Raw genomic sequence first — 12,390 nt, 5'->3', positions numbered from 1 at the left:
AAACGAAAGGTACTTCACTCTGCATTACAATAGGGACATTTTTGAGTAGGGTTTCCACTTAGCGTTGCCACATATTCGAAATTAAAACAAATTGCATGATATGCCGATATGGGTATCAAACGAAAGGTATTTCATTCCACATTACAGTAGGGACATTTTTGAGTAGGGTTGCCATTTAGGGTTGCCATATATTCGAAATTCAAAAAATTGCATGAGATATGCCAATATGGGTATTAAACGAAAGGTATTTCACTCCGCATTAGAATAGGTCATTTTTAGTAGGGTTGATATTTAGGGTTGCCACCTATTCGAAATTAAAAAAAATTGCATAAGATATGCCAATACGGGTATTAAACGAAAGGTATTTCACTCCGCGTTAGAATAGGGCATTTTTAAGTGGGACTGCCATTTAGGGTTGCCACCAATTCAGAATAAAAAAATTGCATGAGATATGCCGATATGGGTATCAAACGAAAGGTATTTCACTCCGCATTACAATGGGGACATCTTTGGGTAGGGTTGCCATTTAGGGTTGCCACCTATTCGAAATTAAAAAAATTGCATGAGATATGCCGATATGGGTATATAACGAAGGGTATTTCACTCCGCATTACAATAGGGACATTTTTGTGTACTTTTGCCATTTAGGGTTGCCACCTATTCGAAATTCAAAAAAATACATGAGACATGCGATTATGGGTATCAAACGAAAGGTATTTCAATCCGCATTACAATAGCGATATTTTTGAGTGGGGTTGCCATTTAGGGTTGCCACTTATTCGAATTTAAAAAAAATCATGAGATATGCCGATATGGGTATCAAACGAAAGGTACTTCACTCTGCATTACAATAGGGACATTTTTGAGTAGGGTTTCCACTTAGCGTTGCCACATATTCGAAATTAAAACAAATTGCATGATATGCCGATATGGGTATCAAACGAAAGGTATTTCACTCCACATTACAGTAGGGACATTTTTGAGTAGGATTGCCATTTAGGGTTGCCATATATTCGAAATTCAAAAAATTGCATGAGATATGCCGATATGGGTATCAAACGAAAGGTATTTCACTCCGCATTACAGTAGGGACATTTTTGAGTAGGGTTGCCATTTAGGGTTGCCACCTATTCGAAATTCAAAAAATTCCATGAGATATGCGAATATGGGTATCAAACGAAAGGTATTTCAATCCGCATTACAATAGCGATATTTTTGAGTAGGGTTGCCATTTAGGGTTTCCACCTATTCCAATTTAAAAAAAATTCATGAGATATGCCAATATGGGTATCAAACGAAAGGTATTCCACTCCGCATTACAATAGGGAAGTTTTTGAGTAGGGTTGCTCTATAGGATTTCCACCTATTCGAAATTAAAAAAAATTGCATAAGATATGCCAATACGGGTATTAAACGAAAGGTATTTCACTCCGCGTTAGAATAGGGCATTTTTAAGTGGGACTGCCATTTAGGGTTGCCACCAATTCAGAATAAAAAAATTGCATGAGATATGCCGATATGGGTATCAAACGAAAGGTATTTCACTCCGCATTACAATGGGGACATCTTTGGGTAGGGTTGCCATTTAGGGTTGCCACCTATTCGAAATAAAAAAAGTCATGAGATATGCTGATATGGGTATCAAATGAAAGGTATTTCACTCCGCATTACAATAGGGACATTTTTGAGTAGGATTGCTATTTAGGGTTGCCACATATTCGAAATTAAAAAAATTGCATGAGATATGCCAATATGGGTATTACACGAAAGGTATTTCACTCCGCATTAGAATAGGGCATTTTTTAGTAGGGTTGCCATTTAGAGTTGCCACCTATTCGAAATTAAAGAAAATTGCATGAGATATGCCGATATGGTTATCAAAGGAAAGGTATTTCACTCCGCATTACAATAAGGACATTTTTGAGTAGGGTTGCCATTTAGGGTTGCCACCTATTCGAAATAAAAAATTGCATTGGATATGCCGATATGGGTATCAAACGAAAGGTATTTTACTCCGAATTACAATAGGGACATTTTTGAGTAGGGTTGCCATTTAGGGTTGCCACCTATTCGAAATTAAGAAAATTGCATGAGATATGCCGAGATGGGTATCAAACGAAAGGCATTTCACTCTGCATTACAATAGGGACATTTTTGAGTAGGGTTTCCATTTTGGGTTGCCACCTTTTTGAAATTAAAAAAATACATGAGATATGCCGATATGTGTATCAAACGAAAGGTATTTCACTCCGCATCACACTAGGGAAATTTTTGAGTAGGGTTGCCATTTAGGGTTGCCAGCTATTCGAAATAAAAAATAATTGCATAAGATATGCCGATATGGTTATCAAACGAAAAGTATTTCACTCCGCATTACAATAGGGACATTTTTGAGTAGGGTTGCTATTTAGGGTTGCCACCTATTCGAAATAAAAAAAATTGAATGAGATATGCCGATATGGGTATCATACGAAAGGTATTTCACTCCGCATTACAATAGGGACATTTTCGAGTAGGGCTGCCGTTTAGAGTTGCCACCTATTCGAAATTTAAAAAAAAATTGCATAAGATATGCCGATATGGGTATATAAGGAAGGGTATTTCACTCTACATTACAGTAGGGACATTTTTTGAGTAGCGTTGCCATTTAGGGTTGCCACCTATTCGAAATTCAAAAAATTACATGAGACATGCGATTATGGGTATCAAACGAAAGGTATTTCAATCCGCATTACAATAGCGATATTTTTGAGTGGGGTTGCCATTTACGGTTGCCACCTATTCGAATTTAAAAAAAATCATGAGATATGCCGATATGGGTATCAAACGAAAGGTACTTCACTCCGCATTACAATAGGGACATTTTTGAGTAGGGTTTCCGCTTAGCGTTGCCACCTATTCGAAATTAAAACAAATTGCATGATATGCCGATATGGGTATCAAACGAAAGGTATTTCACTCCGCATTACAATAGGGACATTTTTGATAGGGTTACCATTTATGGTTGCCACCTATTGTAAATTTAAAAAAATTGCATGAGATATGCCGTCATGGGTATCAAACGAAAGGTGTTTCACTCCGCATTACAATAGAATAGAATTGGGACATTTTTGAGTAGGGTTGCTATTTAGGGTTGCCACATATTCGAAATTAAAAAAATTGCATGAGATATGCCAATATGGGTATTAAACGAAAGGTATTTCACTCCGCATTAGAATAGGGCATTTTTTAGTAGGGTTGATATTTAGGGTTGCCACCTATTCGAAATTAAAAAAAATTGAATGAGATATGCCAATATGGGTATTAAGCGAAGAGTATTTCACTCCGCATTAGATTAGGGTATTTTTGAGGAGGGTTGCCACCTATCCGAAATTAAAAAAATTGCTTGAGACATGCCGATATGGGTATTAAACGAAAGGTATTTCACTCCGCATTGCAATAAGGAAATTTTGGAGTAGGGTTGCCATTTACGGTTGCCACCTATTCGAAATTTAAAAAAATTCCATGAGATATGCCGATATGGGTATCAAACGAAAGGTACTTTACTCCGCATTACAATAGGGACATTTTTGAGTAGGGTTTCCACTTAGCGTTGCCACCTATTCGAAATTCAAAAAATTGCATGAGATATGTCGATATGGGTATCAAACGAAAGGTATTTCACTCCGCATTACAGTAGGGACATTTTTGAGAAGGGTTTCCATTTAGGGTTGCCACCTATTCGAAATTCAAAAAATTCCATGAGATATGCGTATATGGTATCAAACGAAAGGTCTTTCAATCCGCATTACAAAAGCAATATTTTTTAGTAGGGTTGCCATTTAGGGTTGTAACCTATTCTAAATTAAAAAAAAATTGTATGAGATATGTCGATATGGGTATTAAACGAAAGGTATTTCAATCCGCATTACAATAACGATATTTTTGAGTGGGGTTGCCATTTAGGGTTGCCACCTATTCGAATTAAAAAAAAATTCATGAGATATGCCGATATGGGTATCAAACGAAAGGTACTTCACTCCGCATTACAATAGGGACATTTTTGAGTAGGGTTTCCACTTAGCGTTGCCACCTATTCGAAATTCAAAAAATTGCATGAGATATGTCGATATGGGTATCAAACGAAAGGTATTTCACTCCGCATTACAGTAGGGACATTTTTGAGAAGGGTTTCCATTTAGGGTTGCCACCTATGCGAAATTCAAAAAATTCCATGAGATATGCCTATATGGTATCAAACGAAAGGTATTTCAATCCGCATTACAAAAGCGATATTTTTGAATAGGGTTGCCATTTAGGGTTGCCACCTATTCGAATTTGAAAAAAAAATCATGAGATATGCCGGTATGGGTATCAAACGAAAGGTATTCCACTCCGCATTACAATAGGGAAGTTTTGAGTAGGGTTGCTCTTTAGGATTGCCACCTATTCGAAATTAAAAAAAATTGCATAAGATATGCCAATATGGGTATTAAACGAAAGGTATTTCACTCCGCGTTAGAATAGGGCATTTTTGAGTGGGGCTGTCGTTTAGGGTTGCCACCAATTCGAAATAAAAAAAATTGCATGAGATATGCCGAGATGTATATCAAACGAAAGGTATTTCACTCCGCATTACAATAGGGACATTTTTGATAGGGTTACAATTTATGGTTGCCACCTATTGTAAATTAAAAAAAATTGCATGAGATATGCCGTCATGGGTATCAAACGAAAGGTGTTTCACTCCGCATTACAATAGAATAGAATTGGGACATTTTTGAGTAGGGTTGCTATTTAGGGTTGCCACATATTCGAAATTAAAAAAATTGCATGAGATATGCCAATATGGGTATTAAACGAAAGGTATTTCACTCCGCATTACAATAGGGACATTTTTTAGTAGGGTTGCCATTTAGGGTTGTAACCTATTCTAAATTAAAAAAAAATTGGATGAGATATGTCGATATGGGTATCAAACGAAAGGTATTTCACTCCGCATTACAATAGGGACATTTTTGAGTAGGGTTGCTATTTAGGGTTGCCACCTATTCGGAATTAAAAAAATGCATAAAATATGCCAATATGGGTATTAAAAAAAGGTATTTCACTCCGCGCTAGAATATGGAATTTTTGAGTAGGGTTGCCATTTAGGGTTGCCACCTAATCGAAATAAAAAAAATTGCATGAGATATGCCGAGATGGGTATCAAACGAAAGGTATTTCACTCCGCATTACAATAGGGACATTTTTTAGTAGGGTTGCCATTTAGGGTTGTAACCTATTCTAAATTAAAAAAAAATTGGATGAGATATGTCGATATGGGTATCAAACGTAAGGTATTTCACTCCGCATTACAATAGGGACATTTTTGAGTAGGGTTGCTATTTAGGGTTACCACCTATTCGAAATTTAAAAAAAATTGCATGAGATACGCCAATATGGGTATCAAACGAAAGGTATTTCACTCCGCATTACAATAGGGACATCTTTGAGTAGGGTTGCTACTTAAGGTTGCCACCTATTCGAAATTAAAAAAAATGCATAAAACATGCCAATATGGGTATTAAACGAAAGGTATTTCACTCCGCGTTAGAATAGGGCATTTTTGAGTAGGGTTGCCACTTAGTGTTGCCACCTATTCGAAATAAAAAAAATTGCATGAGATATGCCATTATGGTTATCAAACGAAAGGTATTTCACTAAGCATTTCAACAGGGACATCTTTGAGTAGGGTTGCTACTTAGGGTTGCCACCTATTCGAAATTAAAAAAATGCATAAAATATGCCTATATGGGTATTAAACGAATGGTATTTCACTCCGCCCTATAATATGACATTTTTGAGAGGGGTTGCCATTTAGGGTTGCCACCTATTCGAAATAAAAAAAGTTGCATGAGATATGCTGAGATGGGTATCAAACGAAAGGTATTTCACTCCGCATTACAATAGGGACATTTTTGAGTAGGGTTGCCATTTAGGGTTGCCACCTATTCTAAATTTAAAAAAAATTGCATGGGATATGCTGTCATTTGTATCGTACGAAAGGCGATTCACTCCGCAATACAATAGGGACATTTTTGAGTACGGTTGCCATTTGGGGTTGCCACCTATTCGACATTAAAAAAAATTCATAAGATATGCCGATATGGGTATCAAAAGAAAGGTATTTCACTCCGCATTACAATAGCGAAATTTTTTGTGGGGTTTCCATTTAGGGTTGACACCTAGTCGAAATTAAAAAAAATTGCATGAGAATATGTCAATATGGGTATTAAACGAAGAGTACTTCACTCCGCATTAGAATAGGGCATTTTTGAGTAGGGTTGCCATTTAGGGTTGCCACCTATTCGAATTATATATGGGTATCAAACGAAAGGTATTTCACTGCGCATTGCAATAAGGACATTTTTGAGTACGGTTGCCATTTAGGGTTGACACCTATTCGAAATTAAAAAAAAATTCATGAGATATGCCGATATGGGTATCAAACGAAAGGTCTTTCACTCCGAATTACAATAAGGACATTTTTGAGTAGGGTTTCCATTTGGGGTTGCCACCTATTCGAAATTCAAAAAATTACATGAGACATGCGATTATGGGTATCAAACGAAAGGTATTTCAATCCGCATTACAATAGCGATATTTTTGAGTGGGGTTGCCATTTAGGGTTGCCACCTATTCGAATTTAAAAAAAATCATGAGATATGCCGATATGGGTATCAAACGAAAGGTACTTCACTCTGCATTACAATAGGGACATTTTTGAGTAGGGTTTCCACTTAGCGTTGCCACATATTCGAAATTAAAACAAATTGCATGATATGCCGATATGGGTATCAAACGAAAGGTATTTCACTCCACATTACAGTAGGGACATTTTTGAGTAGGGTTGCCATTTAGGGTTGCCATATATTCGAAATTCAAAAAATTGCATGAGATATGCCGATATGGGTATCAAACGAAAGGCATTTCACTCCGCATTACAGTAGGGACATTTTTGAGTAGGGTTGCCATTTAGGGTTGCCACCTATTCGCAATTAAAAAAATTCCATGAGATATGCGAATATGGGTATCAAACGAAAGGTATTTCAATCCGCATTACAATAGCGATATTTTTGAGTAGGGTTGCCATTTAGGGTTTCCACCTATTCCAATTTAAAAAAAATTCATGAGATATGCCGATATGGGTATCAAACGAAAGGTATTCCACTCCGCATTACAATAGGGAAGTTTTTGAGTAGGGTTGCTCTATAGGATTGCCACCTATTCGAAATTAAAAAAAATTGCATAAGATATGCCAATACGGGTATTAAACGAAAGGTATTTCACTCCGCGTTAGAATAGGGCATTTTTAAGTGTGGCTGCCATTTAGGGTTGCCACCAATTCAGAATAAAAAAATTGCATGAGATATGCCGATATGGGTATCAAACGAAAGTTATTTCACTCCGCATTACAATGGGGACATCTTTGGGTAGGGTTGCCATTTAGGGTTGCCACCTATTCGAAATAAAAAAAAGTCATGAGATATGCTGATATGGGTATCAAATGAAAGGTATTTCACTCCGCATTACAATAGGGACATTTTTGAGTAGGATTGCTATTTAGGGTTGCCACATATTCGAAATTAAAAAATTGCATGAGATATGCCAATATGGGTATTAAACGAAAGGTATTTCACACCGCATTAGAATAGGGCATTTTTTAGTAGGGTTGCCATTTAGGGTTGCCACCTATTCGAAATTAAAGAAAATTGCATGAGATATGCCGATATGGTTATCAAAGGAAAGGTATTTGACTCCGCATTACAATAAGGACATTTTTGAGTAGGGTTGCCATTTAGGGTTGCCACCTATTCGAAATAAAAAATTGCATTGGATATGCCGATATGGGTATCAAACGAAAGGTATTTTACTCCGGATTACAATAGGGACACTTTTGAGTAGGGTTGCCATTTAGGGTTGCCACCTATTCGAAATTAAAAAAATTGCATGAGATATGCCGAGATGGGTATCAAACGAAAGGCATTTCACTCTGCATTACAATAGGGACATTTTTGAGTAGGGTTTCCATTTAGGGTTGCCACCTTTTTGAAATTAAAAAAATACATGAGATATGCCGATATGTGTATCAAACGAAAGGTATTTCACTCCGCATCACAATAGGGAAATTTTTGAGTAGGGTTGCCATTTAGGGTTGCCAGCTATTCGAAATAAAAAAAATTGCATAAGATATGCCGATATGGTTATCAAACGAAAAGTATTTCACTCCGCATTACAATAGGCACATTTTTGAGTAGGGTTGCTATTTAGGGTTGCCACCTATTCGAAATAAAAAAAATTGAATGAGATATGTCGATATGGGTATCATACGAAAGGTATTTCACTCCGCATTACAATAGGGACATTTTCGAGTAGGGCTGCCGTTTAGAGTTGCCACCTGTTCGAAATTTAAAAAAAATTGCATAAGATATGCCGATATGGGTATATAACGAAGGGTATTTCACTCTACATTACAGTAGGGACATTTTTTGAGTAGGGTTGCCATTTAGGGTTGCCACCTATTCGAAATTCAAAAAATTACATGAGACATGCGATTATGGGTATCAAACGAAAGGTATTTCAATCCGCATTACAATAGCGATATTTTTGAGTGGGGTTGCCATTTAGGGTTGCCACCTATTCGAATTTAAAAAAAATCATGAGATATGCCGATATGGGTATCAAACGAAAGGTACTTCACTCCGCATTACAATAGGGACATTTTTGAGTAGGGTTTCCACTTAGCGTTGCCACCTATTCGAAATTAAAACAAATTGCATGATATGCCGATATGGGTATCAAACGAAAGGTATTTCACTCCACATTACAGTAGGGACATTTTTGAGTACGGTTGCCATTTAGGGTTGCCACCTATTCGAATTTAAAAAAAATCATGAGATATGCCGATATGGGTATCAAACGAAAGGTATTCCACTCCGCATTACAATAGGGAAGTTTTTGAGTAGGGTTGCTCTATAGGATTTCCACCTATTCGAAATTAAAAAAAATTGCATAAGATATGCCAATACGGGTATTAAACGAAAGGTATTTCACTCCGCGTTAGAATAGGGCATTTTTAAGTGGGACTGCCATTTAGGGTTGCCACCAATTCAGAATAAAAAAATTGCATGAGATATGCCGATATGGGTATCAAACGAAAGGTATTTCACTCCGCATTACAGTAGGGACATTTTTGAGTAGGGTTGCCATTTAGGGTTGCTACCTATTCGAAATTCAAAAAATTCCATGAGATATGCGAATATGGGTATCAAACGAAAGGTATTCCACTCCGCATTACAATAGGGAAGTTTTCGAGTAGGGTTGCTCTATAGGATTGGCACCTATTCGAAATTAAAAAAAATTGCATAAGATATGCCAATACGGGTATTAAACGAATGGTATTTCACTCCGCGTTAGAATAGGGCATTTTTAAGTGGGGCTGCCATTTAGGGTTGCCACCAATTCAGAATAAAAAAAATTGCATGAGATATGCCGATATGGGTATCAAACGAAAGGTATTTCACTCCGCATTACAATGGGGACATTTTTGGGTAGGGTTGCCATTTAGGGTTGCCACCTATTCGAAATAAAAAAAAAGTCATGAGATATGCTGATATGGGTATCAAATGAAAGGTATTTCACTCCGCAATACAATAGGGACATTTTTGAGTAGGATTGATATTTAGGGTTGCCACATATTCGAAATTAAAAAAATTGCATGAGATATGCCAATATGGGTATTAAACGAAAGGTATTTCACTCCGCATTAGAGTAGGGCATTTTTTAGTAGGATTGCCATTTAGGGTTGCCACCTATTCGAAATTAAAGAAAATTGCATGAGATATGCCGATATGGTTATCAAAAGAGAGGTATTTCACTCGGCATTACAATAAGGACATTTTTGAGTAGGGTTGCCATTTAGGGTTGCCACCTATTCGAAATAAAAAAATTGCATTGGATATGCCGATATGGGTATCAAACGAAAGGTATTTTACTCCGAATTACAATAGGGACATTTTTGAGTAGGGTTGCCATTTAGGGTTGCCACCTATTCGAAATTAAAAAAATTGCATGAGATATGCCGAGATGGGTATCAAACGAAAGGCATTTCACTCTGCATTACAATAGGGACATTTTTGAGTAGGGTTTCCATTTAGGGTTGCGACCTTTTGGAAATTAAAAAAATACATGAGATATGCCGATATGTGTATCAAACGAAAGGTATTTCACTCCGCATCACAATAGGGAAATTTTTGAGTAGGGTTGCCATTTAGGGTTGCCAGCTATTCGAAATAAAAAAATTGCATGAGATATGCCGATATGGTTATCAAACGAAAAGTATTTCACTCCGCATTACAATAGGGACATTTTTGAGTAGGGTTGCTATTTAGGGTTGCCACCTATTCGAAATAAAAAAAATTGAATGAGATATGCCGATATGGGTATCATACGAAAGGTATTTCACTCCGCATTACAATAGGGACATTTTCGAGTAGGGCTGCCGTTTAGAGTTGCCACCTATTCGAAATTTAAAAAAAAATTGCATAAGATATGCCGATATGGGTATATAACGAAGGGTATTTCACTCCGCATTACAATAGGGACATTTTGTGTAGGTTTGCCATTTAGGGTTGCCACCTATTCGAAATTAACAAAAAAATTCATGAGATATGCTGATATGGTTATCAAACGAAAGGTATTTCACTCCGCGTTACAATAAGGACATTTTTGAGTAGGGTTGCCATTTAGGGTTGCCACCTATTCGAAATAAAAAAATTGCATTGGATATGCCGATATGGGTATCAAACGAAAGGTATTTCACTCCGAATTACAATAGGGACATTTTTCAGTAGGGTTGCCATTTAGCGTTGCCACCTATTCGAAATTAAAAAAATTGCATGAGATATGCCAAGATGGGTATCAAACGAAAGGCATTTCACTCTGCATTACAATAGGGAAATTTTTGAGTAGGGTTTCCATTTTTTGGAAATGAAAAATTAGAACAAAACAATGTGGTATATGAATTAACGTGTAAAGGTAAAGAAAATGAAATCTGCAGCAGGGTATATATAGGGACTACAAAACGTGCACTGGGAATCCGATTGAAAGAGCACGAAGCTGATATACAAAACAAAAAAACCACCACCGCCTTAGCGCAGCATATCATAACAAGTGGACACTCAGCTGATCTGGCTAATACAAAAATAATAGATAGGAACAAACACGGGAGAACCAGATATACATTGGAAAGTCTGAGAATATTGGAAAAACGGGCAAATACGATAAACAAGAAAGAGGACACACAAAATATAGCAGCTGTTTACCTTTTATGTTTATAGTTAAGAATCAGTATGACAATGATACCAATGTTAAATGGTACTAATTCTTTTAGTTTTAATATTTAAATAACAAATATATTACGTAAGTGTTGTCTATGTTTGTACGTATGTAAATCAATGTTAGTGTTGTTCTCGTTACATATATAAAGTAAATTTATATATATAAATTAAAGTAGTCTTTATACCATAAATTAATGTAAATATTTTTATCTTTATTGTTGTTAATAAATTAGATCACCTCTGATGATGCTAGGAAGTCTAGCGAAACGTTAGGTGGAAAAATTGAAATAAATATCTTTATTTGCAATTAAAAAACGATTGGTCAAAAAAGCCTATTACCAACAAAAATCTACAGAAATAAAAATAATTTAATAAAATAATCACGTACGTCAATAAGTTAATAAATAAAAAAGGCCAATAAATAAATAAACTACGTCGATAAATAACTAAATAACATAGAACAAAAGTACTAGAACTACAAAAAAACATTGAACTATTTTGCAAAAATGTCTTTAGCGTGGTATACGCCGATCTTTTTCCCATTGCTATCGCCAAGCTCCTACATCGAATTCCCGATAGCTTTTAGGACTATACACTTTATCTGTTTGGTAGCTAGCTTGGCGTTGTAGTTATCGACTAGGGAACTCTGCTTAAAGTTTCGGCGATATACCACTTGTCCGATTTTAAACGTAACATCCCTACTCCTAGTGTCATATACTTTTTTACTTCTTTCATGGGCCAACTTCAGCTCTTTCATAATCTTATTTCTTATCATCTGCATTTTATCGCTTTGCGCTCCTATCTCGCACTCAACATCTTTCACTGCCGCCAGCTTTCGGTATAGCTCATATGATGCAGCATGCTGTATCATAGGCATACCGAAAGTGGCAAAATATGGCGACATGTTGATTGCAGCATGTGTAATGCTGCGGAGCGCAAATGCAGCATCGCTGATGCATTTGTCCCAATTCCTTTGATTCTCCTTTATAAAGGATCTAATGAACTGCAGAACCGATCTATTCACCCTCTC

Source organism: Eurosta solidaginis, chromosome 2 (genome assembly GCF_040869045.1).
Source record: "Eurosta solidaginis isolate ZX-2024a chromosome 2, ASM4086904v1, whole genome shotgun sequence".
Taxonomy (NCBI): Eukaryota; Metazoa; Arthropoda; class Insecta; order Diptera; family Tephritidae; genus Eurosta; species Eurosta solidaginis.
Note: the sequence above shows the minus strand (reverse complement) of the source record.